The sequence below is a fragment of the Pongo abelii genome, chromosome 11 (genome assembly GCF_028885655.2).
Source record: "Pongo abelii isolate AG06213 chromosome 11, NHGRI_mPonAbe1-v2.0_pri, whole genome shotgun sequence".
Lineage (NCBI taxonomy): Eukaryota > Metazoa > Chordata > Mammalia > Primates > Hominidae > Pongo > Pongo abelii.
The window spans coordinates 82,265,361-82,282,480 of NC_071996.2; the positions used below are offsets into that span (position 1 = coordinate 82,265,361).

Here is a 17,120-nt window from a genome sequence, read left to right on the forward strand (position 1 = left end):
TGCCTACTGGGAAGTTCAGATGCAAGAATAACACTAAGAGAGAACTATGAAAGAACTTAGAGCCTGATTATTTATATTTTTTCCTCTAGCCTTACATATTTTATGATATATAAATACATATATATTTACATATGTATATATTTTTATATATTATGGTTATTTGTATTGACAATTCAGCCATTATTTTCTTATTTATTCATGCCTTAATAAGCGGCTGCAATCCTTTTATACACATAAATATATAAACAGATGAATAAAGGTGGCTAAATAATGTCGGGTGAACTTTAGCCATTTTCACTATTAACAATAATCAGTTAGTAAGAATATACTACTGTGTGTGTGAGGTGCTTGATGGATGGAAAGATGCCAGATCCCTAAGGCAAAGTCCCTGACCTCAAAAGTCTTGAAATGTAATTGAGATAACAGGGCTGGTACAAGGAACACGATATCATAACTATATTATACTAAATTATGTATGTGTATATAAATTACATATATATCTATATAAATATAAAATGGATGGACAGGTCATGTAGTAAGATCCTTCCTGCCTAAAAGGATAAAATAAAAACAGACACAAGATGCATCTTCACAAACATGTCTCCCAAAGAGTGAGACTCCCCTCTCATTCTCTGCTGTCTCCTCATGCCTAGGCAGTACCCTGCCTACTTCCAAATCTAGGATGACTTTATTTTAAAAATTTCAAGGATGTATGGATCACAAAATGGAGAACTGCTATTTTATTTTCAGTAACTTTTCTTATTGTACATTTTAAAGCATCAATGTTTTAACATGCCTCAGAAATAAATTTTACTTCACAACTCAGAATGTATACACATAGACAAGCATACACACCTGAAACATAAGTTTCACAAAACACTATCTTTTCTGTGTGTGGCATACTAATATTTTCTATTTTGTTCCATTTTCTTTCTTAAAACATACTTCTTAGGAGCCACTTAATTTATGATAAGTAGCACTGTTTTAAGAAAACAGGAAGTTCAAATTTCCAATGGCCAAATGTTTTAATTTTCCGAGGGAAAAACTATTCTTTTAAAGATCAAAGGAGATGGGATAGATGATACAGCGCACTGCCTCAGATGGAGGATACAGCATACTGCTTCTTATCTCCTAAGCATTTGCTCAGAAATCCAAAATATGTAGATTTATGATTCATGCAACTCTCCCTCAGAGGGGAAAATACATCCTTTAGTTGTATTCCCAGTAGGAACACATCAACCCAGATACGTAAATCAAATTTCAAATACTTTTAGTATTAGTGTCTGCAGATTGTAAAAATGGGCTTAACTTATAATTCAGATTTTCTCTAGCCTGAGTTATAATAAACTGAAAAACATTTGTATATGCATATAATTCAGTAATCTTGAAAACTGCGTTATTGGAGACTAATCAGTGATTACCTTAACCTTAGATTTCTTCACCAAAGAAATAAATTATTCAGCAAGCAAAGCAAAAGAAAAAAAAAGACCCAACCCTCTTTTATGAACTGAGACATTGTTAATCACCCAACTTAAAGAATTTGGGAAGTAAAATGCTATTATTAATAATTCTGTTGAAACATGATCAAAATTATGAATGGAAACACTTCCAATGTTCCAATATAACCCTTAGGCTTATTCATGCCAGAAACATCTCATCTGGGCCTCAACATTCCCCAGGAGAAGATTAGGAAAGTTAAAATCTTTTTACCATGTCAAGTCTAAGATAATACTTAATTGCTACTGTGTACTTGCAATTCTATATCACATTGGACAGAAACCCCTATCTTTAACAAATAGTTCTATTCTAGCTACAATCATATCACATTCACTTCTCAGCCTACCAATTAATATCCAACCAAATTAGAGCTTGGTGAGTTTCTGGCAGGTTTGTGACACTGTGCCTGAAACCTGTAATTTTAACTAATTATAGAAATTCTGGGGAGGAAGCCTTCTGAAAAGATGATCAGCTTCATTCCCTTCGTTTGAAACTTTGAAACTGCGCCAGACCAAGAGTTCTCCCTTCTATTTTAACTTGAAGAGAAGAAACGATATTAGCATGAAGGATCACTCATTGCAACTGGAACCATACTAGGTCCATAACATGGATGATCTGATTTAATCCTTGTCTTAATGTAGTAGGAATTATCCTCATTTTAAGAGGGGGAAACTAATGCTCAGAAAAACTTAGCTGAACAAGGGGAAACAGAGGGTTCACTTCAGAGCTGGGATCTTACCCAAGATCCATGATCTGATTCCAGAAACTAATGCTTCTCTGTCATCTCTCCAGATGTGGGCTGGAGCTGGCTGCTCAGAGTACACATCTCTTCTCAACTCCACATTCCATGACGTCCCATCAATAGCTTGAAATCAGCCTTGGTGGGAGTATTCACATGTTGCAAACTGGTAAATACTACAAATCAGGGCTTTTTTCTTCAGAGAGCTATTTACTAGCACACTACTGCCTATAATATTTGTATTTAATATTTCACAAATGTCAAAATTGGGTGTTTTTATTGATCAAGTTTTTTTTTTTCAAAAACAAATAGTAGCAAGAAAGTGTAGGTAGAGTATATTTCAGCATTTGCTTCCCACATTTACTTTCTATGTCTCTTTGCCTGTCATGAAACAAACTTAAGAGATTTTAGTTATCTAAAAGTAGTTACATTAATAGAAATCCTCATGCCTCTGTTATCCAGATTTAATATTTATCAACATATGGCCAACCTTATTTCATTGTACTTCTCAAACATGTTTTTTTTCCTTCTCCCCAGCTGGATTATTTTCAAGCAAATCTCAGACATTATATCATTTTATTTGTAAATACATCAGTTTGTATTTCTAAGAGATAAGCTCATTTTAACCATTAGCACAATACTATTATCGCATGTTAAAGTTATCAGTAATTCTTTAATATTATCTAATAATTGGTCCATATTTAACCTTCTCTGACTCCCTCAAAGTTCTTTTTTACAAAGTTGCTTTGTTCAAATCAAGATCTAGAGTATCTGGATGAAATGTCTTTAAGTATTAATTTATTTTAATCTGTTAATTAATTTTTTGATAGTCCTCCCCCTTTTTTATCTTTTGCCGCTTGAGTCATTTATCCTGTAGAATGTCTTACATTTTGGATTTTGCTGATTGGTTTCCATGGTGTCATGTGAGATCTTCCTCTTTCTTTTGAGTTTCTTGAAAATTGGTAGACCTAGAGGTTTGAACAGATACATGTCCTATTTTTTGGCAAGTATATTTCATGAGTGGGGTTGTACTTCTATATCACATCAGAAGGTGAGTAATTTCTGCCGTCTTTCTTTTGCTAATTAGTAGGTTTTGTTCTTCTCATCCTAATTCATCTTATAAAAATTCTCCATCAACCTTTCATCTAAATGTATGGACAGTAATTGATGATCATTTCCTAGATTCATTATTTGAGCAAGGGTGACAAAAGAGCGATGGTTTAGGTCTTTTTTTCCTTCTCCATGTATTGGCTGGAATTCTTCTATAGAGCAGACATTTTACGTATCAACTATTTGGTTAACAAACTGAATTACAGTTTGTACAGGAACGACAGCATAAATGTTTTCTTTCCCTTTACTAATCAGTTTACAGAATGAATTTATACCCTCATATCCTTCAAGGGTAACAGAAAGCTTATTTTCTTTTTTAAAACTTTTTGCTATCATTATGCACTAACAGATGTTAATATGTTTGATATGTTTCCATAAATTGCAGTCATTATTTTTTTGATTATTGGAAATTATTTCCTGTGTCTTTTTCACATGACCCCAGTATTTCTGATAGCTTCCTTGCTTTCAGGTATATTCCAGGCTCTTATAAATTTCCAGACCCAGTGCTAGAAATAGACATTTTTAGGAGGAGACTGATTTCTTACAATGGGAAGTGGCTCTGCTCACCATTGAAACTGATTGTGTCTAGGAGAAATTCTCAACCAGAACAGGCCGAGCCCTCACAGAACACAGATGACACATACAGAGTACTGTCAGCCAGCATCTGAAATTTTATTACTTAGAGCAAATGTTGCCAATTTATTACAGGATCTGTCATGGTAAAGTATACAATATAATCTTTACTCATAACCTAACATTTTATTGATAACCTCAAACATATGAATGAGTGGCTGTCTATAAAACTACACTGTATGCATCCCTTATATATGAATAGAGCATTGGGCAAATTCAGATTTTCAGAGACCTGAAGTCTAAACAATTTGTGGGGTACCCTCTTTTAGAAAATTAACATGAAATTGCAAGATGGCGAAATAGGAACAGCTCCGGTCTGCAGCTCCCAGCACGATCAATGCAGAAGACGGGTGATTTCTGCATTTCCAACTGAGGTACCTGGTTCATCTTATTGGGACTGGCTGGACAGTGGGTGCAGCCCATGGAGGATGAGCCAAAGCAGGGTGGGGCGTCACCTCACCCAGTAAGCACAAGGGGTTGGGGGATTTCCCTTTCCTAGCCAAGGGAAGCCGTGACAGACAACCTGGAAAAACAAGACACTCCCGCCCAAATATTGCGCTTTTCCCAAGGTCTTAGCAACTGGCAGACAAGCAGATTCTCTACTGTGCCTGGCTCAGTGGGTCCCACACCCACGGAGCCTTGTTCACTGCTAGCACAGCAGTCTGAGATTGAACTGCGAGGCAGCAGCCTGGCTCGGGGAGGGGTGTCTGCCATTGCTGAGGCTTGAGTAGGTAAACAAAGTAGCCAAGAAGCTCAAACTGGGTGGAGCCCACTGCAGCTCAACAAAGCCTACTGCCTCTAGACTCTGCCTCTGTGGGCAGGGCATGGCTGAACAAAAGGCAGCAGACAACTTCTGCAGATTTAAATGTCCCTGTCTGACAGCTCAGAAGAGAGCAGTGGTTCTCCAAGCATGGCGTTTGAGCTCTGAGAATGGACAGAATGCCTCCTCAAGTGGGTCCCTGACTCCTGTGTAGCCTAACTGGGAGACACCTCCCAATAGGGACTGACAGACACCTCACATAGGTGGCTGCCACTCTGGAATAAAGCTTCCAGAGGAAGGATCAGGCAGCAATATTTGCTGTTCTGCAGTCTCTGCTGGTGATACCCAGACAAACAGGGTCTGGAGTGGACCTCCAGCAAATGCCAACAGACCTGCAGCTGAGGGACCTGACTATTAGAAGGAAAACTAATAAACAGAAAGGAATAGCATCGACATAAACAAAAAGGTCATCTACACCAAAACCCCATCTGTAGGTCACCAACATCAAAGACCAAAGGTAGATAAACCACAAAGATGGGGAGAAACCAGAGCAGAAAAGCTGCAAATTCTAAAAATCAGAGCGCCACTTATCCTCCAAAGGATTGCAGCTTCTCGCCAGCAATGGAACAAAGCTGGACAGAAAAAGACTTTGATGAATTGACGGAAGTAGGCTTCAGAAGGTTGGTAATAACAAACTTCTCCGAGCTAAAGGGGGATGTTCGAACCCATTGCAAGGAAGCTAAAAACCTTGAAAAAAGATTAGAGGAATGGTTAACTAGAATAAAAAGTGTAGAGAATACCTTAAATGACCTGATGGAGCTGAAAACCATGGCATGAGAACTTCGTGACACATGCACAAGCTTCAATAGCCGATTTGATCAAGTGGAAGAAAGGATATCAGTGATTGAAAATCAAATGAATGAAATAAAGTGAGAAGACAAGGTTAGAGAAAAAAGAGTAAAAAGAAATGAACAAAGCCTCCAAGAAATAAGGGGCTATGTGAAAAGACCAAATCTATGTTTGATTGGTGTACCTAAAAGTGACAGGGAGAATGGAACCAAGTTGGAAAACACTCTTCAGGATATGATCCAGGAGAACTTCCCCAACCTAGCAAGGCAGGCCAACATTCAAATTTAGGAAATCCAGAGAACACCACAAAGATACTCCTCAACAAGAGCAACCACAAGACACATAATTGTCAGATTCAACAAGGTAGAAATGAAGGAAGAAGTGTTAAGGGCAGCCAGAGAGAAAGGTCCAATTACCTACAAAGAGAAGCCCATCAGACTAACAGTGGATCTCTCTGCACAAACCCTACAAGCCAGAAGAGAGTGGGGGTCAATATTCAACATTCTTAAAGAAAAGAATTTTCAACACAGAATTTCATATCCAGCCAAACTAAGCTTCATAAGTGAAGGAGAAATAAAATCCTTTACAGACAAGCAAATGCTGAGAGATTCTGTCACCACCAGACCTGCCTCACAAGAACTCCTGAAGGAAGCACTAAACATGGAAAGAAACAACTGGTACCAGCCATTGCAAAAACATGCCAAATTGTAAAGACCCACTGATGCTATGAAGAAACTGCATCAATTAAGGGGCAAAATAAACAGTGAACATCATAATGATAGGATCAAATTCACACATAACAATATTAACCTTAAGAGTAAATGGGCTAAATGCCCCAATTAAAAAACACAGACTGGAAAATTGGATAAAGAGTCAAGACCCATCAGTGTGCTGTATTCAGGAGACCCAGCTCATGTACAAAGTCACACATAGGCTCAAAATAAAGGGATGGAGGAAGATCTACCAGGCAAATGGAAAGCAAAAAAAAAAAAAAAAAAAAAAAGCAGGGGTTGCAATCCTACTCTCTGATAAAACGGACTTTAAACCAACGAAGAGCAAAAGAGACAAAGAAGGCCAACACATAATGGTAAAGGGATCAATTCAACAAGATGAGCTAACTATCCTAAATATATATGCACCCAATTCAGGAGCACCCAGAGACCCAGGTCTCTAAGCAAATCCTTAGAGACCTACAAAGAGACTTAGACTCCCACACAATAATAATGGGAGACTTTAACACCCCACTGTCAATATTAGACAGATCAGTGAGACAGAAGGTTAACAAGGATATCCAGGACTTTGACTCAGCTCTGCAACAAGCAGACCTAATAGACATCTACAGAACTCTCCACCCCAAATCAACAGAATATACATTCTTCTCAGCACCACATCACACTTGTTCTAAAATTGACCTCATAATTGGAAGTAAAGCACTCCTTAGCAAATGTAAAATTGATATCACAACAAACTGTCTCTCAGACCACAGTGCAATCAAATTAGAACTCAGGATTAAGAAACTCACTCAAAACCACATAACTACATGGAAACTGAACAACCTGCTCCTGAATGACTACTGGGTAAATAAGGAAATGAAGGCAGAAGTAAAGATGTTTTTTGAATTCAATGAGAACAAAGACACAACATAGCAGAATCTCTGGGACACATTTAAAGCAGTGTGTAGAGGGAAATTTATAGCACTAAATGCCCACAAGAGAAGGCAGGAAAGATCTAAAATTGACACCCTAACATCACAATTAAAAGAATTAGAGAAGCAAGAGCAAACACATTCAAAAGCTAGCAGAAGGTAAGAAATAACTAAGATCAGAGCAGAACTGAAAGAGACGGAGACACAAAAATCCCTTCAAAAAATCAATTAATCCAGGAGCTGATTTTTTGAAAAGATCAAGAAAATTGATAGACCACTAGCAAGACTAATAAAGAAGAAAAGAGAGAAGAATCAAATAGACACAATAAAAAATGATAAAGGGGATATCACCACTGATCCCACAGAAATAACAAACTACCATCAGAGAATAGTATAAACACCTGTATGCAAATAAACTAGAAAATCCAGAAGAAACGGATAAATTCCTGGACACCTACACCCTCTCAAGACTAAACCAGGAAGAAGTTGAATCTCCGAATAGACCAATAACAGGCTCTGAAATTGAGGTAATAATTAATAGCCTACCAACTAAAAAAAGTCCAGGACCAGACAGATTCACAGCTGAATTCTACCACAGGTACAAATAGGAGCTGGTACCATTCCTTCTGAAACTATTCCAATCTATAGAAAAAGAGGAAATCCTTCCTAACTCATTTTATGAGACCAACATCATCCTGATACCAAAGTCTGGCAGAGACACACCAAAAAAAGAGAATTTTAGACCAATATCCCTGATGAATGTCGATGCAAAAATCCTCAGATACTGGCAAACTGAATCCAGCAGCACATCAAAAAGCTTATCCACCACAATCAAGTCAGCTTTATCCCTGGGATTCAAGGCTGGTTCAACATATGCAAATCAATAAACGTACTCCATCACATAAACAGAACCAATGACAAAAACCACCTGATTATCTCAATAGATACAGAAAAGGCCTTCAACAAAATTCAGCAGACCTTCATGCTAAAAACTCTCAATAAACTAGATATTGATGGAATGTATATCAAAATAATAAGAGCTATTTATGACAAACCCACAGCCAATATCATACTGAATAGGCAAAAACAGGAAGTATTCCCTTTGAAAACTGGCATAAGACAAGGATGCCCCCTCTCACCACTCCTATTCAACATAGTGTTAGAAGTTCTGGCCAGGGCAATCAGGCAAGGGAAAGAAATAAACGGTATTCAATTAGGAAAAGAGGAAGTCAAATTGTCCCTGTTTGAAGATGACATGATTGTATATTTAGAAAACTCCATCGTCTCAGCCCAAAATCTCCTTAAGCTGATAGCAACTTCAGCAAAGTCTCAGGATATAAAATCAATGTGCAAAAATCACAAGCATTCCTATACACCAGTAACAGACAAACAGAGAGCCAAATCATGAGTGAACTCCCATTCACAATTGCTACAAAGAGAATAAAATACCTAGGAATCCAACTTACAAGGGATGTGAAGGACGTCTTCAAGGAGAACTACAAACCACTGCTCAATGAAATAAAAGAGGACACAAACAAATGGAAGAACATTCCATGCTCATGGATAGGAAGAATCAATATCGGGCAAATGGCCATACTGCCTAAGGTAATTTATAGATTCAATGCCATCCCCATCAAGTTACCAATGACTTTCTTCACAGAATTGGAAAAACTACTTTAAACTTCATATGGAACCAAAAAGGAGCATGCATTGCCAAGACAATTCTAAGCAAAAAGAGCAAAGCTGGAGGCATCACACTACCTGACTTCAAACTATACTAAGAGGCTACAGTAACCAAAACAGCATGGTACTGGTACCAAAACAGAGATATAGACCAATGGAATAGAACAGAGGCCTCAGAAATAATACCACACATCTACAACCATCTGATCTTTGACAAACTTGACAAAAACAAGAAATGGGGAAATGATTCCCTACTTAATAAATGGTGCTGGGAAAACTGGCTAGCCACATGTAGAAAGCTGAAACTGGATCCCTTCCTTACACCTTATACAAAAATTAATTCAAGATGGATCAAAGACTTAAATGTTAGACCTAAAACCATAAAAAAACCTAGAAGATAACCTAGGCAATACCACTCAGGACATAGGCAAGGGCAAGGACTTCATGACTAAAACACCAAAAGCAATGGCAACAAAAGCCAAAATTGACAAATGGGATCTAATTAAACTAAAGAGCTTCTGCACAGCAAAAGAAACTACCATCAGAGTGAACAGGCAACCTACAGAATGGGAGAACATTTTTACCATCTACTCATCTGACAAAGGGCTAATATCCAGAATCTACAAAGAACTTAAGCAAATTTACAAGAAAAAAAATCAACTCCATCAACAAGTGGGCAAAAGATATGAACAGACACTTCTCAAAAGAAGACATCTATGCAGCCAACAGACACATGAAAAAATGCTCATCATCACTGGTCATCAGAGAAATGCAAATCAAAACCACAATGAGATACCATCTCACAGTAGTTAGAATGGTAATCATTAAAAACTCCGGAAACAACAGATGCTGGAGAGGATGTGAAGAAATAGGAACGCTTTTACACCGTTGGTGGGAACATAAATTAGTTCAACCATTGTGGAAGACAGTGTGGCGATTCCTCAAGGATCCAGAACTAGAAATACCATTTGACCCAGCAATCCCATTACTGGGTATATACCCAGAGGATTATAAATCATGCTAGTATAAAGACACATGCACACGTATGTTTATTGCAGCACTATTCACAATAGCAAAGACTTGGAACCAACCCAGATGTCCCTCAATGATAGACTGGATTAAGAAAATGTGGCACATGGCTGGGTGCCATGGCTCACGCCCGTAATCCCAGCACTTTGGGAGGCTGAGGCAGGCAGATCACAAAGTCAGGAGATTGAGACCTTCCTGGCTAACATGGTGATACCCTGTCTCTACTAAAAATACAAAAAAAAAAAAAAAATTAGCCAGGCATGGTGGCAGGTGCCTGTATTCCCAGCTACTTGGGAGGCTAAGGCAGGAGAACGGCATGAACCCAGGAGGTGGAGTTTGCAGTAAGCTGAGATTGCGCCACTGCACTCCAGCCTGGGCAACAGAGCGAGACTCCGTCTCAGGGAAAAAAAAAAAAAGAAAAAAGAAAATGTGACACATATACACCATGGAATATTATGCAGCCATAAAAGAGTACGAGTTCATGTCCTTTGCAGGGACATGGATGAAGCTGGAAACCGTCATTCTCAGCAAACCGTCACGAGGACAGAAAACTAAACACCGCATGTTCTCACTCATAGGTGGGAATTGAACAATGAGATCACTTGGACACAGAGCGGGGAACATCACACTGGGGCCTGTCGGGGGGGTGGGGGGCTAGGGGAGGAATAGCATTAGGAGAAATACCTAATGTGAATGATGAGTTGATGGGTGCAGCAAACCAACATGGCACATGTATACCTGTGTATCAAATCTGCATGTTGCGCACATGTACCCTAGAACTTAAAGTATAATAACAATAAAAAAAGAAAATTAACATGAAATCCCAAATATAAAATTAGGCAAGAAACTGCATATTTATTAAGGTTGAGGGAAAGAAATCATAGCAAGTTATTTAAATATAAAAAAGCTAGAAACATATAGAAATCACAAAATATGAAAAATAATATTTTTATAAATGTATTGCCTGTTATACTTCTATATTATTCCTACATCTTTTGGTTGCCTACTCTTTGATCCCCTTTTCATATTGTAATAATTTTGTGATATCACTCTTTAAAGATATGAGAAAGATAATTCAGTCTTTCCTGTGGTGTGATTGACCAGACCTAAATTTTTGATAGGTGGAACACGTAAGATCTTGTGACCTACACATACATACTCTTATTTGTAGGACTCTTATGCTTTGTGCCTTATCAGAAATTTTATCCTATAAATTTCTTTAAAATCATATAAAGTTTTATAAAATATGTAGATTCTATTTTAAGCAACTACCCCCAAAGAAAAAATGTATGATGCATTTATAATTGTATACACCAGTATGTTATCTAGCATATTTTTGATAGGTGAGAACTTACATTTTTACTAGAGATCAATTAGAACAAAATCACCCAGTTGCAAGTTTACATGTTTGGTGATTGAAAATTTTCCACAGAATAGCTTCTGGTTCTGTACATTGTAATAATCACTTCTCCTTTACTGACTACATACTTCTAGGACTGGGTGCTGTAGGGTACATTCATAATACAACATAGCCACTGGCCTTGCCAGGAGAGTCAGCTGAGTGTGTGGTAGAATCTAGAAGCCTTTCCTTCGCTGGCATGGCTGGCAATAGCTTAATTATACACAGAAGTGACTGCAGAATTTATGCACATCCCACTAAACTCTGAGTAAATATATCTGCGACCCTTAGTCTCCTCTGCCCAAAGCTACCCCCAATACCACCCAACATGAGGAAAAGTGAGATGAAGGAAAAGCTGGAATGGAACAAAACAGTTGTCTTAGCCAGTTGTGGTTAAAATCCCTCACTTTAGCAAATATTACGAAGACATATGATCACATGGACACACTTCTCAAGCCCTCTCAGGGCCTTGGAAGAACCCATACAAGTGAGGGCCCCTGAAGTTTAAGCTTCATTGGCTTCACAGTAATCACTCATCTTGAGAGAATCATCACCTCACTGTTGAATCTTTGCCAATGGTTAATCAAAGCATTTTGACCTTCCTATCTAGAATGTTTTGACTATTCCTTTAATATTTAACTTTGACTCTTTGACTGCATCCTCAGGAGTCCTCAGTACACACACACAGAAGCCAAGCATATAATTTTACACTGTTTGTGGAATAAAAGAGTAATCGTGTCGATATAATTTTTTTCTTATTGCATTGGTGGAGTGAATAGTTAATATGAATCTACAGCTTATAAAAAGCTGTTTGTGTATTAAAAATACATCTATATAAATGTATCTAGCCACTGTTGGCTGAAACCCAAGATCACTACAGTGAAAACATAAAAAACTCATAGCAAGTAATTTCTAGTTATTATTTTGGTTAGTACTCTAGAATACTCACTAGCAAGAGGAGAAATGATGTCCTTGCTTTAGTTATAGTAACCTATGCCTGTCAAGCCTGGGAGTGGCCAGCAAATATTTCAGGAAAATTTCCAGAGCTATTATTAGATATAATACAGACTTTCCTACCTAGTTTTCAGCCGTGAGATCTCTGGCAGATGCCTCAGTGATTATAGTGGCAGTAATGCTCGGCATCCCAACACAGACAGCCTGCCCTAGGACCAGCAGCAGCAACTGACTGGGATTTTATAGGCGGAGTTTTTATTTTTATTTTTCAGATGCTTCAACACAAGGACAAGGTCATTCTCAATGCCAAAACTTCTAGTTAAGCTTTAACTTTTCCTTATGCATCAAAAGTACTGAGATAGAGAAAAACAAACAACTCCCAAACCCACAGAAAGCCCAGTTACCAAGAAAAAAAAAAAAAAGTCTTTAATTTAGTATTAGGAACTCTGGATATCTAGAATACAGTTTCAAATTGAACATCATCACCACTGAAATCACAGGTAACATTTATTTGGGACTTACTATTCATCAAGCATCACACCGAATGCCTGCAGTATCCTGATTTTACAGATGAAGAGGACAAGGCAGTGAAAGGATAACAAACTTGACCTGGTTGCAACTAGCAAATGTAGGGTGGGGTGGGGTGGGGTGGGGACCAGGATTTGCCTTTAGGCAATCTAATCCCAGAGACAGATTGTTAATCACCACTGCATACTGCCTTGCAGTATTAGTATGCTTGAAAAAACTCTTGATTTTAAAGTTGGAGAGGTAATAATAATTAAAATCTTTGTGAGTACAAGTAAGAAAAATATTTATGCTTTCTCTTTCTTAAGTTTCTAAGTAGATCACACGTATGAAGACAACACTGAATTTGGACTGGATTTTCGTATAGCTGGCAATGTAACATTTAGGTTTCTTATCACTTAAAAGCAGCATTTATCTGCATACTCAAAACAGATTAAATCAACAACGTTGGAAAAAATTCTTCAATAGACTATATTAAAAAACAAATATGAGAAAAATTGATTATGAAAGATGAATAAATTCGAGAGGTCTTCTGTACAACATTGTACCTATAGTTACAATACTATATTTGTTGAGTGTAGATCTCACCTTAAGTGTTCTTATCACAACAAAATCAAATGAAAACAATGACAACAAAACCCCTAAGCCTCTATCAACTTGTTAGAAGAAATAGGAAGAGTTAATTTACATGTTTATTTTTTAAAAGTCTTCTGACTATATGTAGAGAGACAAATATTCTAAGGACAAAAAGAATTTTAAGAATTTTCGAATCTGGCTCAGTAAGTTTTTTCTTGGTAGCAGTCCCGGTGTCGCAAATCTGAAACTATTTCATGTGTGTTGTAGGACTGAGGAAATAAATAAATATGTTGATATTGTGGTGTACTAGGATTCTTACTTGGGAGAATGGAAATGCAAATATGAAATGCAGACCCAGTAATGTTGAAATGAAATTGATGGTAACAGTATAGCAACACTATACCATATAGCTATAATACTACTGTGTATGTGTGTGTTCATTCTATTATCCACTGAAAGGACCTAGAAGCAAGCCACTCCAGGAGCAATAAGCAAACCGACTATCTAGATTTGGGTTTCTGAATACCATTTCCTCCCTACTAAAAGGGACCAGGGATGGGACCAAGTTAGGGCTGAAGTATCTGAATGTACCATGGGGGATGTGCTCAAACTGATGAGAACAAGTCAAAAAGAAACAAGCCAACTCAGAAAGGCTCCTGCTGATGATCACATTTGGTACAATTTGAGTATCAAAATGAAAAATTACAGAAATGGATTATAATACTGTTGAATTGAGAAATGGTCAGGGTCAGTGGCTCATGTCTGTAATTCAAACACTTTGGGAGATTAAGGCAGCCTGATTGGTTGAGCTCAGGAGTTTGAGACCAGCCTGGGCAACATGACAAAATTCTATCTCTACAAAAAATACAAAAAAATGATCCAAGAGTGGTGGCATGTGCTTGTAGTCCCAGCTACCCAGGAGGCTGAGGTGGGAGGATCACCTGAGTCCAGAATGTTGAGGTTAAGGCTGCAGTGAGCCAAGATGGTGCCACTGTACTCCAGTCTGGGGACAGAGTGAGATCCTGTCTCAGAAAAAAAAAAAAAAAAAAAGGGAGAGAAAGAAAAGAAAAAAATGAAATGATCAAAAATGGTCAAAGGGTATCAAGGTTTAGTTAGACTGGATGGAGTCCCAGAGTTCTATTGTATAGCATGGTGACTATAGTTAATAATAATGTATTTGTATACTTGAAGTTGCTAAAGGAGTAGACTGTAAATCTTTTCACCACAAAAAATAAGTATGTGAGTTGATGAATGTGTTAGTTTGATTTAATAATTTCACAATGTATATAGATATCAAAATATAATATTGTACACTATTAAGTTACTTGCCAATTATACCTTAATAAATCTGAGAAAAAACAAAATTATCATGCTAAAAAAGTTATAATAAAAAAGAAAAAGTGTATCCATAAGTACAGAGTGATTCTAAAAATTTAAGGGTAGAGGAAGGAGGGAAAGCCAGGCAAATGAACTAATAAATGTAAAAGTAATGGTAGAAACAGAAAACTAGAATTTCACTATCACATAGTAATAGCCAATTCAGGCAATGATCATCAATGGATGCTAAAACCACTAGGGAAAAATCTGGGAAACAGAATATTCACACAGTTTCAAAGTATCACTGCACAGATAACGTTTGAATTTTTAAAAAGTTTCTTTACAATGAAGAAATCATGCAGACACTATCTTTATCTTAACATTGCCAGTAATGAAACACATTGACACCTTACATACTCTGAGAATGACACTGGGAAGGACCTGTGCAGATAGCCTGCCAAAAATGCTTAATCTTAATCTAATCATGAGGAAAGAATAAAAAAATCCAAAAGGAAGGACATTTTGCAAAACAAATAGCCTAGATTTTTGAAAAATGTAAATGTTATACAGAACAACAACAACAAAAGTTGAAGAACTATTTAATTTAAAGGAGATCACAAAGATCTGACCATTAAATGTAGTGCGTAATCCTGGATTGGATCCTAGGTTGGAAAACAATTACTTAAATGATATTATTGTAGCAATTGAGGAAATATGACAAAACTGCATGCTATATAGTAGTACTCTATCACTACTACTTTATCAATATTCCCACGTATTTTGCAGAGAATGTTCTTGTTTTTAGGATGTCCATGCTGAAGAATTTGGGAGTGAAGTGTCTTCTTATCTGTAATAATTCTCAAATGATTCAGCATGAGTATATATGCATATTAATGATAGATAAATGTATGAACAAAACTATATGAAACATTAATCAACATTCTATAGAGTTCGAGAGAGTAAGAGAACAAATGCAAGTGTGGAAAAACTAATATTTAATAAAGTTATATGAGGGAGTATATGGGTATTTTCTTGTACAATTCTTGCAGTAGGATATGGTTTGAAATTGATCAAAATAAAAAGAAAATTATAATGGGAGCCATTTAAATTCAATTTGAAAATGATGATCAGCAAATTGCTAAGTGGAAAGAATAAGACAACTGCTGCTTTGAAACAGCTTATGGGGAGCAGTGGAATAAACTAACGAACTCAGGAGGTCCCGTTTGGTATTACACTTGGTTAATTGAGTAAAAAACAGAGTAACAACAAAAAAACTTAAGTAACATATTTTAACGTTAGCCTGAACAATTTTTAGTTTCTTCTTTGTGAACACAATGGTATAATAAACACCACCTATGGCAAACACATGGATCATTTGGTGCAAAATTCTTTTCTCCGATTTCCAGTTTCAAAGTTATGAATGTACTTTCTCTCTGAAAAGAGTTATTTTTCCTTAACTTTTATTATGGATCTATTCAGCACAAATTTTCCTAAATCCTCTTTGAATCTTTTTTAGAGGTCTGTATCTACATTATTTCCATAATGTGACCATGCATAAAAAAGATTCTTTTTATTTGTTATATTTTATTTTTTGACTTAGAACTCCACAGGTTTTTCTTTGTGCTGCTTTACAGAGATTTGATGAACAGGTGTGTTTGGTCCCAGCCATATGCTACAAAGTTTTATAGTCTTCAATCATATTCCTTTGTTTTTTTAGCCTGAAGGTATGACATTCTAATCTTTTTAATCAGTCTGGTTATTGACACTTCAATGTCACCCACTCACTTTTAATTGCCCTTCTCACACCTTCCCCATGCAGTTATATTTTTCTGCAGGCAAAACAACTGAAATAGAACTTATTTCTCCAAGTCTCTTTATACAGGCTAAGGTGCATTTACAGTTTCATTTCCCAGACTTCGACAATTTCTGACAGCTTTGTTTGCAGCTGTGCTTCAGCTTGTTAGTTCAAGGGACAAACTGTAGGACTTTTCTTGAAGCAGAAATGGACTCTTGGAAATTACCATTTTATAAATATAAAATATAATTTAGATTTTCTCCCCTAAAAGCATTATGTTTCACATGCATACAACAAAATTGAACCTCTATGGTCCCTAAACATTCAGAATCTACTTCTGATACTTTTAATTCTATGACATATCCCTTAAATTAAAAAAAAATCAATTTACAGCCAACTTGTCCCTGTAGGGAAATCTTACCAACCAGAGCAAATCTTGTTCAGCCCTTGAAGTAGCTGAGCTAAAGGAAGGACGAGCCCTTTTGTTCCAGAAGCCACAGTGTAGAATGGACAATGATCGGAGGCTCTCTTGTGTCCTGAGATGCTTTCGATGAAGGTGGGAAGAAGGTACATCTGTTAATGATTATCTGTTTCCCATTATTCCTTAGC

General features: G+C 36.9%; 1 protein-coding gene across 6 annotated transcripts in view; it reads right to left on the bottom strand.

Moving 5' to 3' along the window:
- ZNF385B (zinc finger protein 385B) overlaps nt 1–17,120 on the bottom strand; it is a 420,524-nt gene that overhangs the window by 187,089 nt on the left and 216,315 nt on the right. The gene's annotated exons all lie outside the window — the stretch shown is intronic.